Below are 11,884 nucleotides of genomic sequence, written 5' to 3'. Positions count from 1 at the left end.
ATTAGCCATGGCAGGATGGGTGATGCTAGTGGTGCCCAGGGCACTCTTCAGCTCTTGGCACCCCAAGTGACAGCCCAGTGCATCCTACCTAAACACCAGCTTCAGCTGTCATGATCTATGAAGGCCACTGTTATGCTGTGGCTCCTGCAGAAGGAGGTAGCAATCTGTTAGCACTCACCCCAAGGGGGTGGAGTTAGTAATCTGTTATTGATCAGTTCCCCAAAGGGGAGGAGCTGGCAATTTGATGTAAATCACCCCGCCAGGGAGGCAGAATTATCAGTCTGATATGGATCTGCTTCCCCAGAGGGGAGTAGTCAGCAGAGTATTGTACTCCATAGATGGAGTTAATGATCTGTTGTGGGTTGGCTCCCACAGAGTGGCAATCTGTATGATACCGCTCTAGAAATAAACACTGAATGGAAATTGGTGAATCCTTGGGCCGATGGCAGATGACAGCACCCCCAGGAGGATATCCTGAGAGGGACCACCGGCTAGGCTGGAGTATGGAGACAAACACAGATAGTTCTTTATTAGACAGGACATAGAACCACCAGAGGTGGCAGTAGTGAGTTGATGTGCCCGGCAGGGCTGAAGTCCCTCAGATACTGGAACTGTGATCTCTGGGTTGCTGAGCTGTAGAGAGAGATTATAGATAGTGAGTAGACAGGATATGCTGGATACATAACCAGTAGTAGATGATACACTCACAATTGTAGATATCTTGTAATGGCTTCAGTGCAACAGAGAGTTTTCAGTATATTCAGGAACAGGAGCCGTAGGCGAGTACTGGTTCCTATATGCAGTCTGGAATAAGAACTCACAATATCTGTGTATGAGGTGGCTGCTGTTATAGAAGAGAGTCTTTGAAGGGTTTTAGGAACATAGGCCCTCGTGGAGCGAGTGCCGGTTCCTATCTGCAATCTGTAATAGTACTTCACAAGATATAGGTCTGCGATAGCTTCTGAGATAGAAGAGAGTCTGTGAAGGGTTTTAGGAACATGGGCCCTCGTGGAGCGAGTACCGGTTCCTATCTGCAATGACAACTCACGATCTCCGTACCTGCGATAACGTCTTAGACAGAAGGGGGTCTTCAGAGATTAGGAATATAGGACCTCGTGGAGCGATTACAGATTCCTATCTGTAATAAAACTCACAGTGTTCACGTCTGTGATCGCTTCCAGGCATTAAGGAGTCTTCTGAGCATTCAGGGACATAGGCCCTCGAGGAGCGAGTACCAGATCCCGTCTTAGTAGTCTGAAATCAAGAAGAGTGAGCCGGGCCCCCGAGGAGCTGGTACCCCATGGTAAGTTTGTGGAGGCAGAGCAGCAGAGAAAGATTTCCCCTTCTAACTCGATTCGTAGTAGCAAACAAAGACCTTTTAAGTTGGAAGCGGATGACATCACTACAGGGGGAGGCCCCCGAGATTCGCGCCTTTGCCGGTACAAACTTTGGAGCGCGCACCCTTACGTCATCAGGAACATGGCGGATCCGCAGTGTCAGGCCAGCCCAGGTATTCCGGGGAGAAGCGGGGAGGAGAAGCCGCGGCAGCATCTGTCCGTCAGACCCGAAGGGAGTTGTCACAAAGGTAGAGAGGGTGGAGCGAGGGCGAGAACAGGCACGAACGCAACAGCCACATTCACAGGCATTGAGCTAGATAACCCACATGTTATTGTTATAGAAAAAATTATAAACAGTACAACAGCATCCAGGCGACAGATTCTTTGTAATATCTTTATTAGTGGACACGGGAAGCCATGCCGCAATTATTTATACAGTCTTTCTAATCCTATTAAACATTGCTATAGCACAATAGCACATACACAGCACTGTACAAACATACAAAAAGACAGTCCCTTCTCAACAGAGCTTACAATCAGACAAACATACAGGACAAGAGACGTGGTGTATTGCATAAAGCAAGACAATGGCTAATAAGAAAAGAAAGTTAGTTAAAAACACAAAATGCAGACAGACAATCATGCATAAGATTTAAAAGCAGTTTCAAAAAGGTGGGTCTTTAGATGGGATTTAAACACGGAAAGAGAGGGAGCATGACACACCAGCTCAGGAAGACTATTCCAAGCATACTGCACAGGGAAGCAGCTGGACAGTGATCTCATTAAAGTTAGTTAAGAGTGGCTACATACACATTCCTGAATCCCTCCCCTTCACTGGGAGAGCTTAATCCTGAGAATGTCTTGTGGGAAGTCAGGATCTGTTTTCCTTTAAGCACAAGCCAGGAGAGAGAAATTAATTCCTGCAACTTATCTCGGACCAGGCAACTCCCACTATCTCTTGGGCCTCACAATCTACTCAGTCAACCATCGTTATTAAAAGATTAGACCACTTTATTCATTTCATTAAAAATGCCAGCTTTTTTAATATTTTAGACACTTATCCGCTTAAACTTTAGCCACATGCCGTGCAGTGACGTCAAGCGTCGTGACGTCACGCCTTGAGCGCCAAAATTGCACGGGCGTACACTGGCGTGCATTCATTCACTGCCGGCGGGGGCTGCTGGAGGCCGCTTTCGCCACCGGCTCCCTCCGCCTGGATGAACGCACGCCTGCCCGCCGGCTCCCGCCGCCGCCCGTTGGGATTCGGAAACTGACATCTAGGTATATATATATATATATATATATATATATATAACAACTTTTGTTTTAGTTTTCGCCCTGCGCCTTGCTTCGGGAGGGGGGAAACCATCCACTTCCTGGTACCTGTCATTTCAAATGTCAGTTGAAATGACATTTGAAATGACAGGTACCAGCGCACCCAGGATACTGTATAGGCGCTGTATTAAGCACCTATACAGTAAAATGGGTTGCGCGGGCCTAACGCTTCCCTAACACTTCGCAGACGTGGCTTGCATTTGCAAGCAATTTAAATAGAGTATCGAGTGGTATGTGAAGAGAACTGTGCGTGCGGGGAACGAGGGTGCGCCCGGCACTGCCGCACTCTTTCTAACGCGGCATAACTGTATCGACCTGTTTGCAAGGAGAAATTACCACTTACCTGTTAATTTCCTTTCCTCTGAGGAAGGCAGGCCAATCCACATCAGTGGGTTATGCATGCCTACCAGCAGATGGAAAAAGAGTAAAGCTGACTCACTGTCGCTGACATACAGCCCTGCCCTGACTTCAGCCCGCCAGTATCTGTAGAAAAGTCAAACTGTGGACAAACTAATTAGACTTGATCATGACTAATAACAGTCAAACACGCATGCTTACAACCAACTGGGAAACACTGGACCTCAGCAAAAAAAGTTAACATCAACTGATTTTAGGGGCTGGTTATGTCACTTACCAGTCCTTCAAATGAATTAACAGAAACACTTCATCATCCACATATAAAGGACAAATTAAAAGCGAGTAGACAGCCCTGGATGAGTTGTGGATTCACCTGCCTTCCTTAGAGGAAAGGAAATTATTAGGCAAGTAGTGCATTTCTCCTTCCTCTGCGCTCAGGCAGGCCAATCCACACCAGTGGGATGTACCAAAGCTACTCCTGAAAAGGGGGGGAGGCTGCCTGCAGTCCACGCATGAAAGCTGTGTCTTCCTCAGCCCCGTCTAAGCGGTAATACTTGGAGAAAGTAAGGAGGACCACGTCGCTGCTCAGCAAATCTTCACAGGGAAACAACCTAAGCTCCGCCCACAAAATCGCCTGACCTCTAGTGGAATACACCCTGACCTGTCTAGGAAATGGCACATCTGCACCCACATTGGCAGCCGTGATGACTTCTTTTACCCAACGGGCTTTCTTTTGTAGGCCAGTAGTGACACCCCCAGCCCACACCAAGCATCTTCAGGGTCTGTGTCAACAGACTCGGCAACTCATGTTTGTGAAAAAAAAATCGGAGTAGAGTCCGATGTGGCTCCAAAACAGGAGGAATTTCTCCTAGAAAGGAGAAAAGGAAGTCCCCATCGGAGGCATCCAACGTATCATGATCCACATCCCCCTGAACATTTCCGGGGACAGCCTCCCTGCAACATTTGCCTGCAGTGGCCGACAAAGGGAAGACCCGAGCATGCAGTCCCTTCTTCGGTTGTTTGCCTCCGCTGGACGCCCCTGCAGAAAAGACAGCAGGGCCTGGAAAAGTTCCACCCAGGAGGAAGATGGATCCATATCGGGACCCAGAGGCCCAAACTGGCCCTCTCCGTCCCCTCTCATGGGGATGCCTCTGTCATCGGGAGCAAGGGGGGAGGGGAACTGTCTGCTGTGTCGCCTCCCACCCCACACCCCTCCAGAGCCACCAGAGGCCAAGGGGGATGTCCCAATGTCGGCAAAATCTGTAGTAGCCAAACTGCCTTGAGCATCTCAATGGCGCTGACATAGGCGTAGAGAGGGTGATGGCTGGATTGCCCTTAGATGACAAGCCTCACAGATAACAAGACGCTTACGATTTTTTGTCCCTGGCACCATAGTTTTCCTGCACTTGGGTCTAGGTGGCCTCCTGCATGCACCCCAACGGCACCCAGGTGTACCCGCGCAAATGCATGCTCAAATCTAGGCCACAGTCTTACGCACACAAGTACTCGCTCACGTGCATGACCAAGTCAGAATACCACCATATGGCAAGATCGCAGGCACATGCCTAAGCACATGAGAAAACAAACTGCTGCAGCCTACCACGTGGCTGACTGAACTGAACCTGAGAAGCAAGGTCTAGCTAAAAGCTGCTCAAGCCGTCGAGCCCGAGCTGCCTCCACTCTACACTAACTCCCCAGAGAAAAAGGGGGTAAGAGACACAGAGGAAACCACCAAGAGGACCCAATAAGTAAAAGAGGGGGCCTAAAACTTCCCTATTCTATTTTTTTTTTTTATCCGCATTCAGCCCTCCCTAGCTGAGAACACAATCGGGTCACAAGCCTTCATCGCCGAGCACTCCCTCGTCCTTTTTTCCGCTTTTATTTACTTTTTTAAGTCTACTCCTGGTCAGGCTTCTAGACTTAAAGCGCTCAACTGAGGGCGGGCCTAAATGGGTGTCACCTCAGGAGCTCAAGCAGTGCATCTGAATCTTCTCCTAGTCTATCTTATTTATTTATTTTACTACCACAAGCAATCCCCCCCACAAGAGAGATGCTTGTCCACCATCGGCTAGAGACAGAAACTACTGGCAGGTTGATGTCAGGGCAGGGCTATATGTTAGCGAAGTCAGCGAATCAGCTTTACTCTGTCTCCATCTGCTGGTAGGAGTGCATTACCCACAGGTGTGGACTGGCCTGCCTGAGTGCAGAGGAAATACTGGATAAGGACCTCTGTGTTTCTAGTTTCTTTCTAGTCCTTGCATACAGATGGACAGAATTCCATATCTGGGCTCCATAGATGCAGATCTTGAGTTTTTACCTCTTGCAACGATCAGTGGAAACTTTGCTCTATTAGCTGACATCCCTATCTCAAGCTTGAACATGCTCTGGCCTTGGGCTAATCACAGTTGCTCAGTGCGTAATTTCTGTGCCGATAAGTTTCTGCATGTGAATGTTAGATTGTCCTTGAATTCTGGAATGAGCGGTCAAGAAATGATCCTAAATAAATAACACTGTTACTAGGTATAATTCCTCTCAAAAGTAAATGGGCTGTCGTCTTAACATAATTAGGATTCCAGTTTATATGCAGATGGCTTGGGGGCCTGCTTTACCCTAGACTGACTTAGGCCTAGCTATTCTTGCTAAACTACAGTACCTACCTCAAGCACTTATACTAACACTAACAAAACATGAGCAATTTTTGAATGGTCCCTTTACCCAAGTAAATATATTAACTGATAGGAGGTTGCTCTAATCTATTACCATTGAGCAGATTCTTTTGGGCGATAAATGATAAAAGGCGACCAAAATTAGAAAGGGAATGGAACAGCTAAAGAGGTTAGGACTTTTCAGCTTGGAGAAGAGACGGCTGAGGGGGGATATGATAGAGGTGTTTAAAATCATGAGAGGTCTAGAACGGGTAGATGTGAATTGGTTATTTACTCTTTCGGATACTAGAAAGACTAGGGGGCACTCCATGAAGTTAGCATGTGGCACATTTAAAACTAAATTGGAGAAAGTTCTTTTTCTCTCAAAGCACAATTAAACTCTGGAATTTGTTGCCAAAGGATGTGGTTAGTGAGTTAGTGTAGCTGTGTTTAAAAAAGGATTGGCTAAGTTCTTGGAGAAGTCCATTACCTGCTATTAAGTTGACTTAGAAAATAGCCACTGCTATTACTAGCAACGGTAACATGGAATAGACTTAGTTTTTGGGTACTTGCCAGGTTCTTATGGCCTGGATTGGCCACTGTTGGAAACAGAATGCTGGGCTTGATGGACCCTTGGTCTGACCCAGTATGGCATGTTCTTATGTTCTCTCCTCCCCCACCCTCCTTTTTCTCTCACAACTTGGGCTACTAATATTTGAGCTAGAGTGTAGGAGAAGTTCTGTTTCAGGAAAGTTCAGATGAAGTTGAAGTGTTGCAGAGTGCTTTCTGGAGGGCACCACTAATCTAAACAAAACTACCTGTGTAAATAACACACACACCACATTTCGAGGGAAATTTTGATGAGTCCATTTAATTAGAAGAAACATAGATAGTTTTACTATCCATGCTTTGTAGCTAATTTTGCATAGATTTGGGTGGGAAGCCACCAAAAGCACATGTACATACACTGAATCCTTCTCCTTTTCTTCAGACACTTCTTTTTTTAACCCAGCCAAAAGCATACACACTTTGAAAGTGTGTACCTACTTTTTCATTGCTGTGAGGACAATTTACAAATAGACAATTATACCTTGGCAAATTGGTATGCACCCAGACAAAATGGCTCTTAAAATTGCCATCCAAGTTCTACCTGTTTTCCAGAGACTGCAAAGAAAATGAAAGAATAAGCTGTTGTAGCAGACAACATAAAGATGTGCCCAGGAAAAATAAGAGATACTTACCCATACTGAATTAAAACGGATACAGAATTTTAATAAGGGGCTGTTGGCAACCCTGAGATGTTCAGATTTAAGAAACTTTGGGCCTTATTTTCTAAGGCTATCGCACGCTTGCGCTACCAGCGTGCGATAGCTAGAAAGCGCTACATCGGAGCGTCAACGGGGCTGACTGCGAAAAGGTAAGGAGCCTTTTCGCTGCCTATTTCGCGCCAAATACAACTATTGTGGTGTAGTTATTCGGCGCGACACTGGCAGCAATGTGCCCAGGAAAAATAAGAGATACTTACCCATACTGAATTAAAACGGATACAGAATTTTAATAAGGGGCTGTTGGCAACCCTGAGATGTTCAGATTTAAGAAACTTTGGGCCTTATTTTCTAAGGCTATCGCACGCTTGCGCTACCAGCGTGCGATAGCTAGAAAGCGCTACATCGGGGCATCACCGGGGCTGACAGCGAAAAGGTAAGGAGCCTTTTCGCTGCCTATTTCACGCCAAATACAACTATTATGGTGTAGTTATTCGGCGCGACACCGGCAGCAATTGCTGCCGGCTAGTGCAGGTCCGCCCCCTGCCCGCACCGGGATTCACTAAGCCTTGTGGCATTAGTGAATCCAGGCCTTTATTGGCAGGATAATTTTGAGGTTTGACCAAAGTGAAAGAAACAAACAAATCTTTCTTGGAAGGAAGGAGTGAGAGAGATAAGGCATGGCATGAGCCTCCTCCTTCTTGGGCAGCTTGTATTGGGCTTCAGCAGGAGCTTTGTATAAACAGGAGGCAGAGCGACAAGGCTTAGCATGGCTGAGCAGCACCTGGACAGAAAAGCTATAGAACAGAGGAATAACAAAAAAAAAGGGAATTTGTAAAAACACGGAGATGGGGGGGGGGGGGGGGGGGGGGAGAGAAAAAGAGGGTAGGCCAGGGAGGGTTCTTGCATAGGCTGAAAATATATAAATTGGAATGTGCAAGCCCGTGAGGGTGTGCCTACTTCTGTAAGGCACCCCCGCTTGCAAATTCGTGAAATAAACTTTTATACTGTTTCACTAAACTTGTGTTCATTCTCCTTCATTTCAAGAAAAAGGATTTGTTTGTTTCTTTCAAAATACATGAACGGGCCGATACAGTAAACCACGCGGGAGAGCAGGTGAGTACCCACTCTCCTGTGCACGCGATTCAGTAACTGTAAGGAATCAGGTAGGCGAGAATCAGGTAAAAGTAAAATAATATGTTTATTGGTATACAATCTTAAGTCCAAGTATTAAAAGTATCTAAGCATATACAGTTCTAAGCTTAAGCATATACATCTGTATCCGTGCACAATATTTCGGCCAATACTCACTACACCCTTTTCATCATCAGCCTGGCAAGAAGAGAGCACATCACAGGCGAAAAAAGGGGTCTTCACTTTGTACGTCTACAAAGGAAAAAAACATCACTTTGCTCTTCCGCAAAGGAACTCTTTCTCTCTCAGTTTGTCGTCCAAAGTTACCTTTCTTTTATAGTCTACTGTATGCCAGGTGCAAGCTTATGTGCGTGCGAAGTAATCTTATCTTTATGCCAGGTGCAAGCTTATGTGCATGCGAAGTAATCTTATCTTTATGCCAGGTGCAAGCTTATGTGCGTGCGAAGTAATCTTATCTTTATGCCAGGTGCAAGCTTATGTGCGTGCGAAGTAATCTTATCTTTATGCCAGGTGCAAGCTTATTTATAGCCTACTGTATGCCAGGTGCCGAAGGGTTCATGCAAAGTGCAAACTTATTTATGCCAGGACAGGATTGCTCACTATCTGTTCTTGCAGTTCAAGGATTGGTCATCTCCATTCCAGGCCGAATGTCAGTGCTGCAGCTGATTCTGCAATATCCCTTACAGTAACTTAATTTATTTAAATTAGGGCCCACGGTAAAAAGAGGCGCTAGGGACACTAGCGCCTCTTTCTTGACGGAAGCGGCGGCTGTCAACAAGTTTGACAGCCGATGTTCAATTTTGCCGGCGTCAGTTCTCAAACCCGACAGCCACGGGTTCGGAAACCGGACGCCGGCAAAATTGTGCGTCCGGTTTTCAACCCACGAGCCACGGGCCCATTTAAAAAATTTATTTTTTTTTTACTTTTTTTGAGCCTCCGACTTAATATCGCCATGATATTAAGTCCCTGGCCGAAATTAACGCCTACCTTTGGGTAGGCGCTAATTTCTTAAAATAAAATGTGCGGCTTGGCTGCACATTTTGCTTTCTGGATCGCGCGGGAATGACTAATTGGGCCATCAACATGCATTTTCATGTTGCGGGCGCTATTAGCCTCGGGGGGGGGGGGGGGGGGGTAGTGGACGCGCGTTTTCCACGCGCTATTACCCCTTACTAGGGTAAAGCTAGCGCGTCAAAGACGCGCGTCCAAATGCTCCACCGGAGCGCACTGCACTGTATCAGCCTGAAAGTGATTAAAATAAAGAAAAAATTACGTAATAGTGACCAGAGCAAAAGAAAAGAGTGATGCTTCAAGTTCAAGACAAAAATCATTTTAACTCCTCAGCCGTTAGAAACATACGCAGGTGTTTCCGAACTTCCTTCTTTCTGCCGTAATATCCTCCACCCGTCGCGAATGAACCCCGTCCTCGCCGGTGCAGATACGGAGCGTGGGAGAGGAACCGAAAGAGCGCAGCTGAAAACGAAGGCTAATTAAAAGCGCCGGTTAACACCGCGGAGACTTAGGGATTCATGTGCCGCTATTACGCCAGAGACGGTCGGCACTACCAAAAGCGAAAAAGAAAGAGAGCGAATTGGAGGGGGGCGGTCACCCTAGCAACTCTACCGCGCGAGAACGAAGCCAAAATAGAGACTGCACGGGAGGCAGGGGGGCAAAGGAGGCGGAGGAAGCAGAGAGGAATGTTTTTGAACTGACTCGGCCCAATCAGGAGCGGGTCCTTGGGCTCACTTCCGGGGCCTCGCGAGCTGGCTGTGACGTTCCCTAAAGCCTGCGAGGAGTGGAGGCGGGGCTAGCGTTTAGGACAGAGAGTGTCGCGGCGGTTAGTGGAGGTTTCGCGGTCGGGGGCGCTGTCACGATAACCCAAACAGTAAGCGTTTCACAGGCCGGCACCCTAAGCACGTGCCCCCCCCCCAACTCCCCGCCCGGGAACAGGGCTTTTACCCGCTGTGAGTACGGCTTCCTCGGACTCCTGTAGAGAAAAGAAAAAGCAATTCGTTTCTTTTTCCAGTCGCGCCCGTAGCTCTTTCGGCGAAGAGGGAAACGATTTTTATGGACGCCGCCGACAGCGAGTGAAATCCGAGCTCGTGCAAAACCCAAGCCTTGTGCTCGCTGTTGCAGTTTTCGAACGCCTGTTAACTGTTCTAATTTGAAAACGTGTTTTCGAGGAGGAGGAATGGTGGTTCTGGTTTTCCTGTTCGCGTGTTTTGTAGTCACGGTAGAACTTACAGGACTTCCGTAAAGTGCTTTTCGGCGTTGGATGAAAAGTTATTTGCTGTTTCCCTTGGGTTCTCAAAGCGTCCTGCTGCCTGGCTGCGAATTCTCGTTTGCTCAGGTCTTTGGTAAAACCCTGCAGTGAGGTCTCTACGAGACTTCCTGTTTCCTTGGCCGCACTTACCCTTTTTGTTTTGTGCTGGCTCTGGCTAGATTACATTTTTGTAGACTAGTCTGATTTTCCTATTACTCGGTCACAAGTTTTTATACATAATTTCAGTAGTGTTTTTGAATTATTGCAGCAGTTAAATACATAAAAGTTTTCGTACACCTTGAGAAATAGTGTTTAGTTATTGTGGCATACTTGTGTTTAGTAATTAAACTACACATCAAATTTGAGAGCTGTTTATTTTAGAGTATAACGCCGCGTGCGTGTTAGAAGTTTAAAGTAGCCTTAAATCTTTTTCAGGTTGCACTTATTTCATGCTTCTGATACCAAAGGAGTCTATATCAGAAGATTATCTTCCGAGTTTCTTAATTTGTTTTATTACAGATTAGTGACTTTTTTTTAAAAAATTTGTAAAATAGATCATGTGAATGAAAATTTTATCGATTCAAACATGCTGCATACAAAATTTATAAACAAATTTAAATACAAAATAAACTTACAAGTTAAGTAAGCATGGAAGAATCTCAGGTGTCTCCAAACACAGTACCTAAAATTTGCTTGCTCTGGGGCATGGAGAAGAATAAGGAGCTGCAGACTTGTACATAATTACAGAAAAGCGTGGTGACCTGGTAGAGCTCTTGCCATCAGGTGAAGGGCAGGACTATGGCCTTACAGAGATTGGAAGATTAGGTGAAAAAGGGAGTAAGGGATGTAAAGCAGGAGGAGGAAGATGAAAAACACTCTTTTCCCCATCCGCTTTAAATAAAATCGAAGAGCAAAATGATTTTTAAAAAGCTAACCAAAAACCTGGTAAATGTCTGCAGATGAGGTCCTCTTGGTCCACCCAACATACTCATTCGAGCCTGCGTACTGTCCAGTCTGAAATCTTAAACAGTCTCTGAATTTTCTCTCTGACCGCATCTCATCCAAATCCATCTTGTACAGCCTGCTGAGATGGTGATCACATAGCCTGATTGGATACTTAGCTATCATGAACCATTCCACAAATTTAAGATAAAAACTTAGTCCTCCATCTTGTGTTTCGCTTGTATGCTGTTGTTACAAAATGGCTATCTTATGATGTAAACTCACAACCATAGCAACTGTGTTTATAGGACATACATGAACATATAATCTAAAAGTTTAATCTCAGAATGACCTGAGACATCTCAGAGCCATGACAAGTCAATTTGTACTTTACTGAAGTTTTTTTTTGGCCTACTAATTTTGGTTCATCAGCATAATTTAGCCTGGCTATTACATTGTCTGCATTTTACTTATTTTTGTTATAATTGTAATTAATCTTAGACTTTCAAGGATTTCTACAACTACAAGGCCCAATTAGTCTGTCTATTCTCCCATGTTTCTAGAAATCTTATTTGAACACCATAT

The 11,884-nt window shown here is 45.8% G+C and overlaps 1 protein-coding gene across 4 annotated transcripts in view; it reads left to right on the top strand.

The window, feature by feature from the left end:
* The first annotated feature begins 9,387 nt into the window (after positions 1 to 9,387).
* The window catches only part of ATF7IP2 (activating transcription factor 7 interacting protein 2), an 88,390-nt gene continuing 85,893 nt past the window's right edge, over positions 9,388 to 11,884 (top strand). For 2 of the 4 annotated variants that reach the window (XM_029576452.1, XM_029576455.1), the window contains exon 1: positions 9,388 to 9,979. The gene's annotated coding sequence lies outside the window, so the exon portion shown is untranslated. Of the gene's footprint in view, positions 10,059 to 10,093; positions 10,445 to 11,884 lie in introns of those variants that run through there. The other 2 variants (XM_029576453.1, XM_029576456.1) reach the window with 2 other exon arrangements.

Source organism: Rhinatrema bivittatum, chromosome 14 (genome assembly GCF_901001135.1).
Source record: "Rhinatrema bivittatum chromosome 14, aRhiBiv1.1, whole genome shotgun sequence".
Taxonomy (NCBI): domain Eukaryota; kingdom Metazoa; phylum Chordata; class Amphibia; order Gymnophiona; family Rhinatrematidae; genus Rhinatrema; species Rhinatrema bivittatum.
This window is presented reverse-complemented; position numbering and strand designations above follow the sequence as displayed.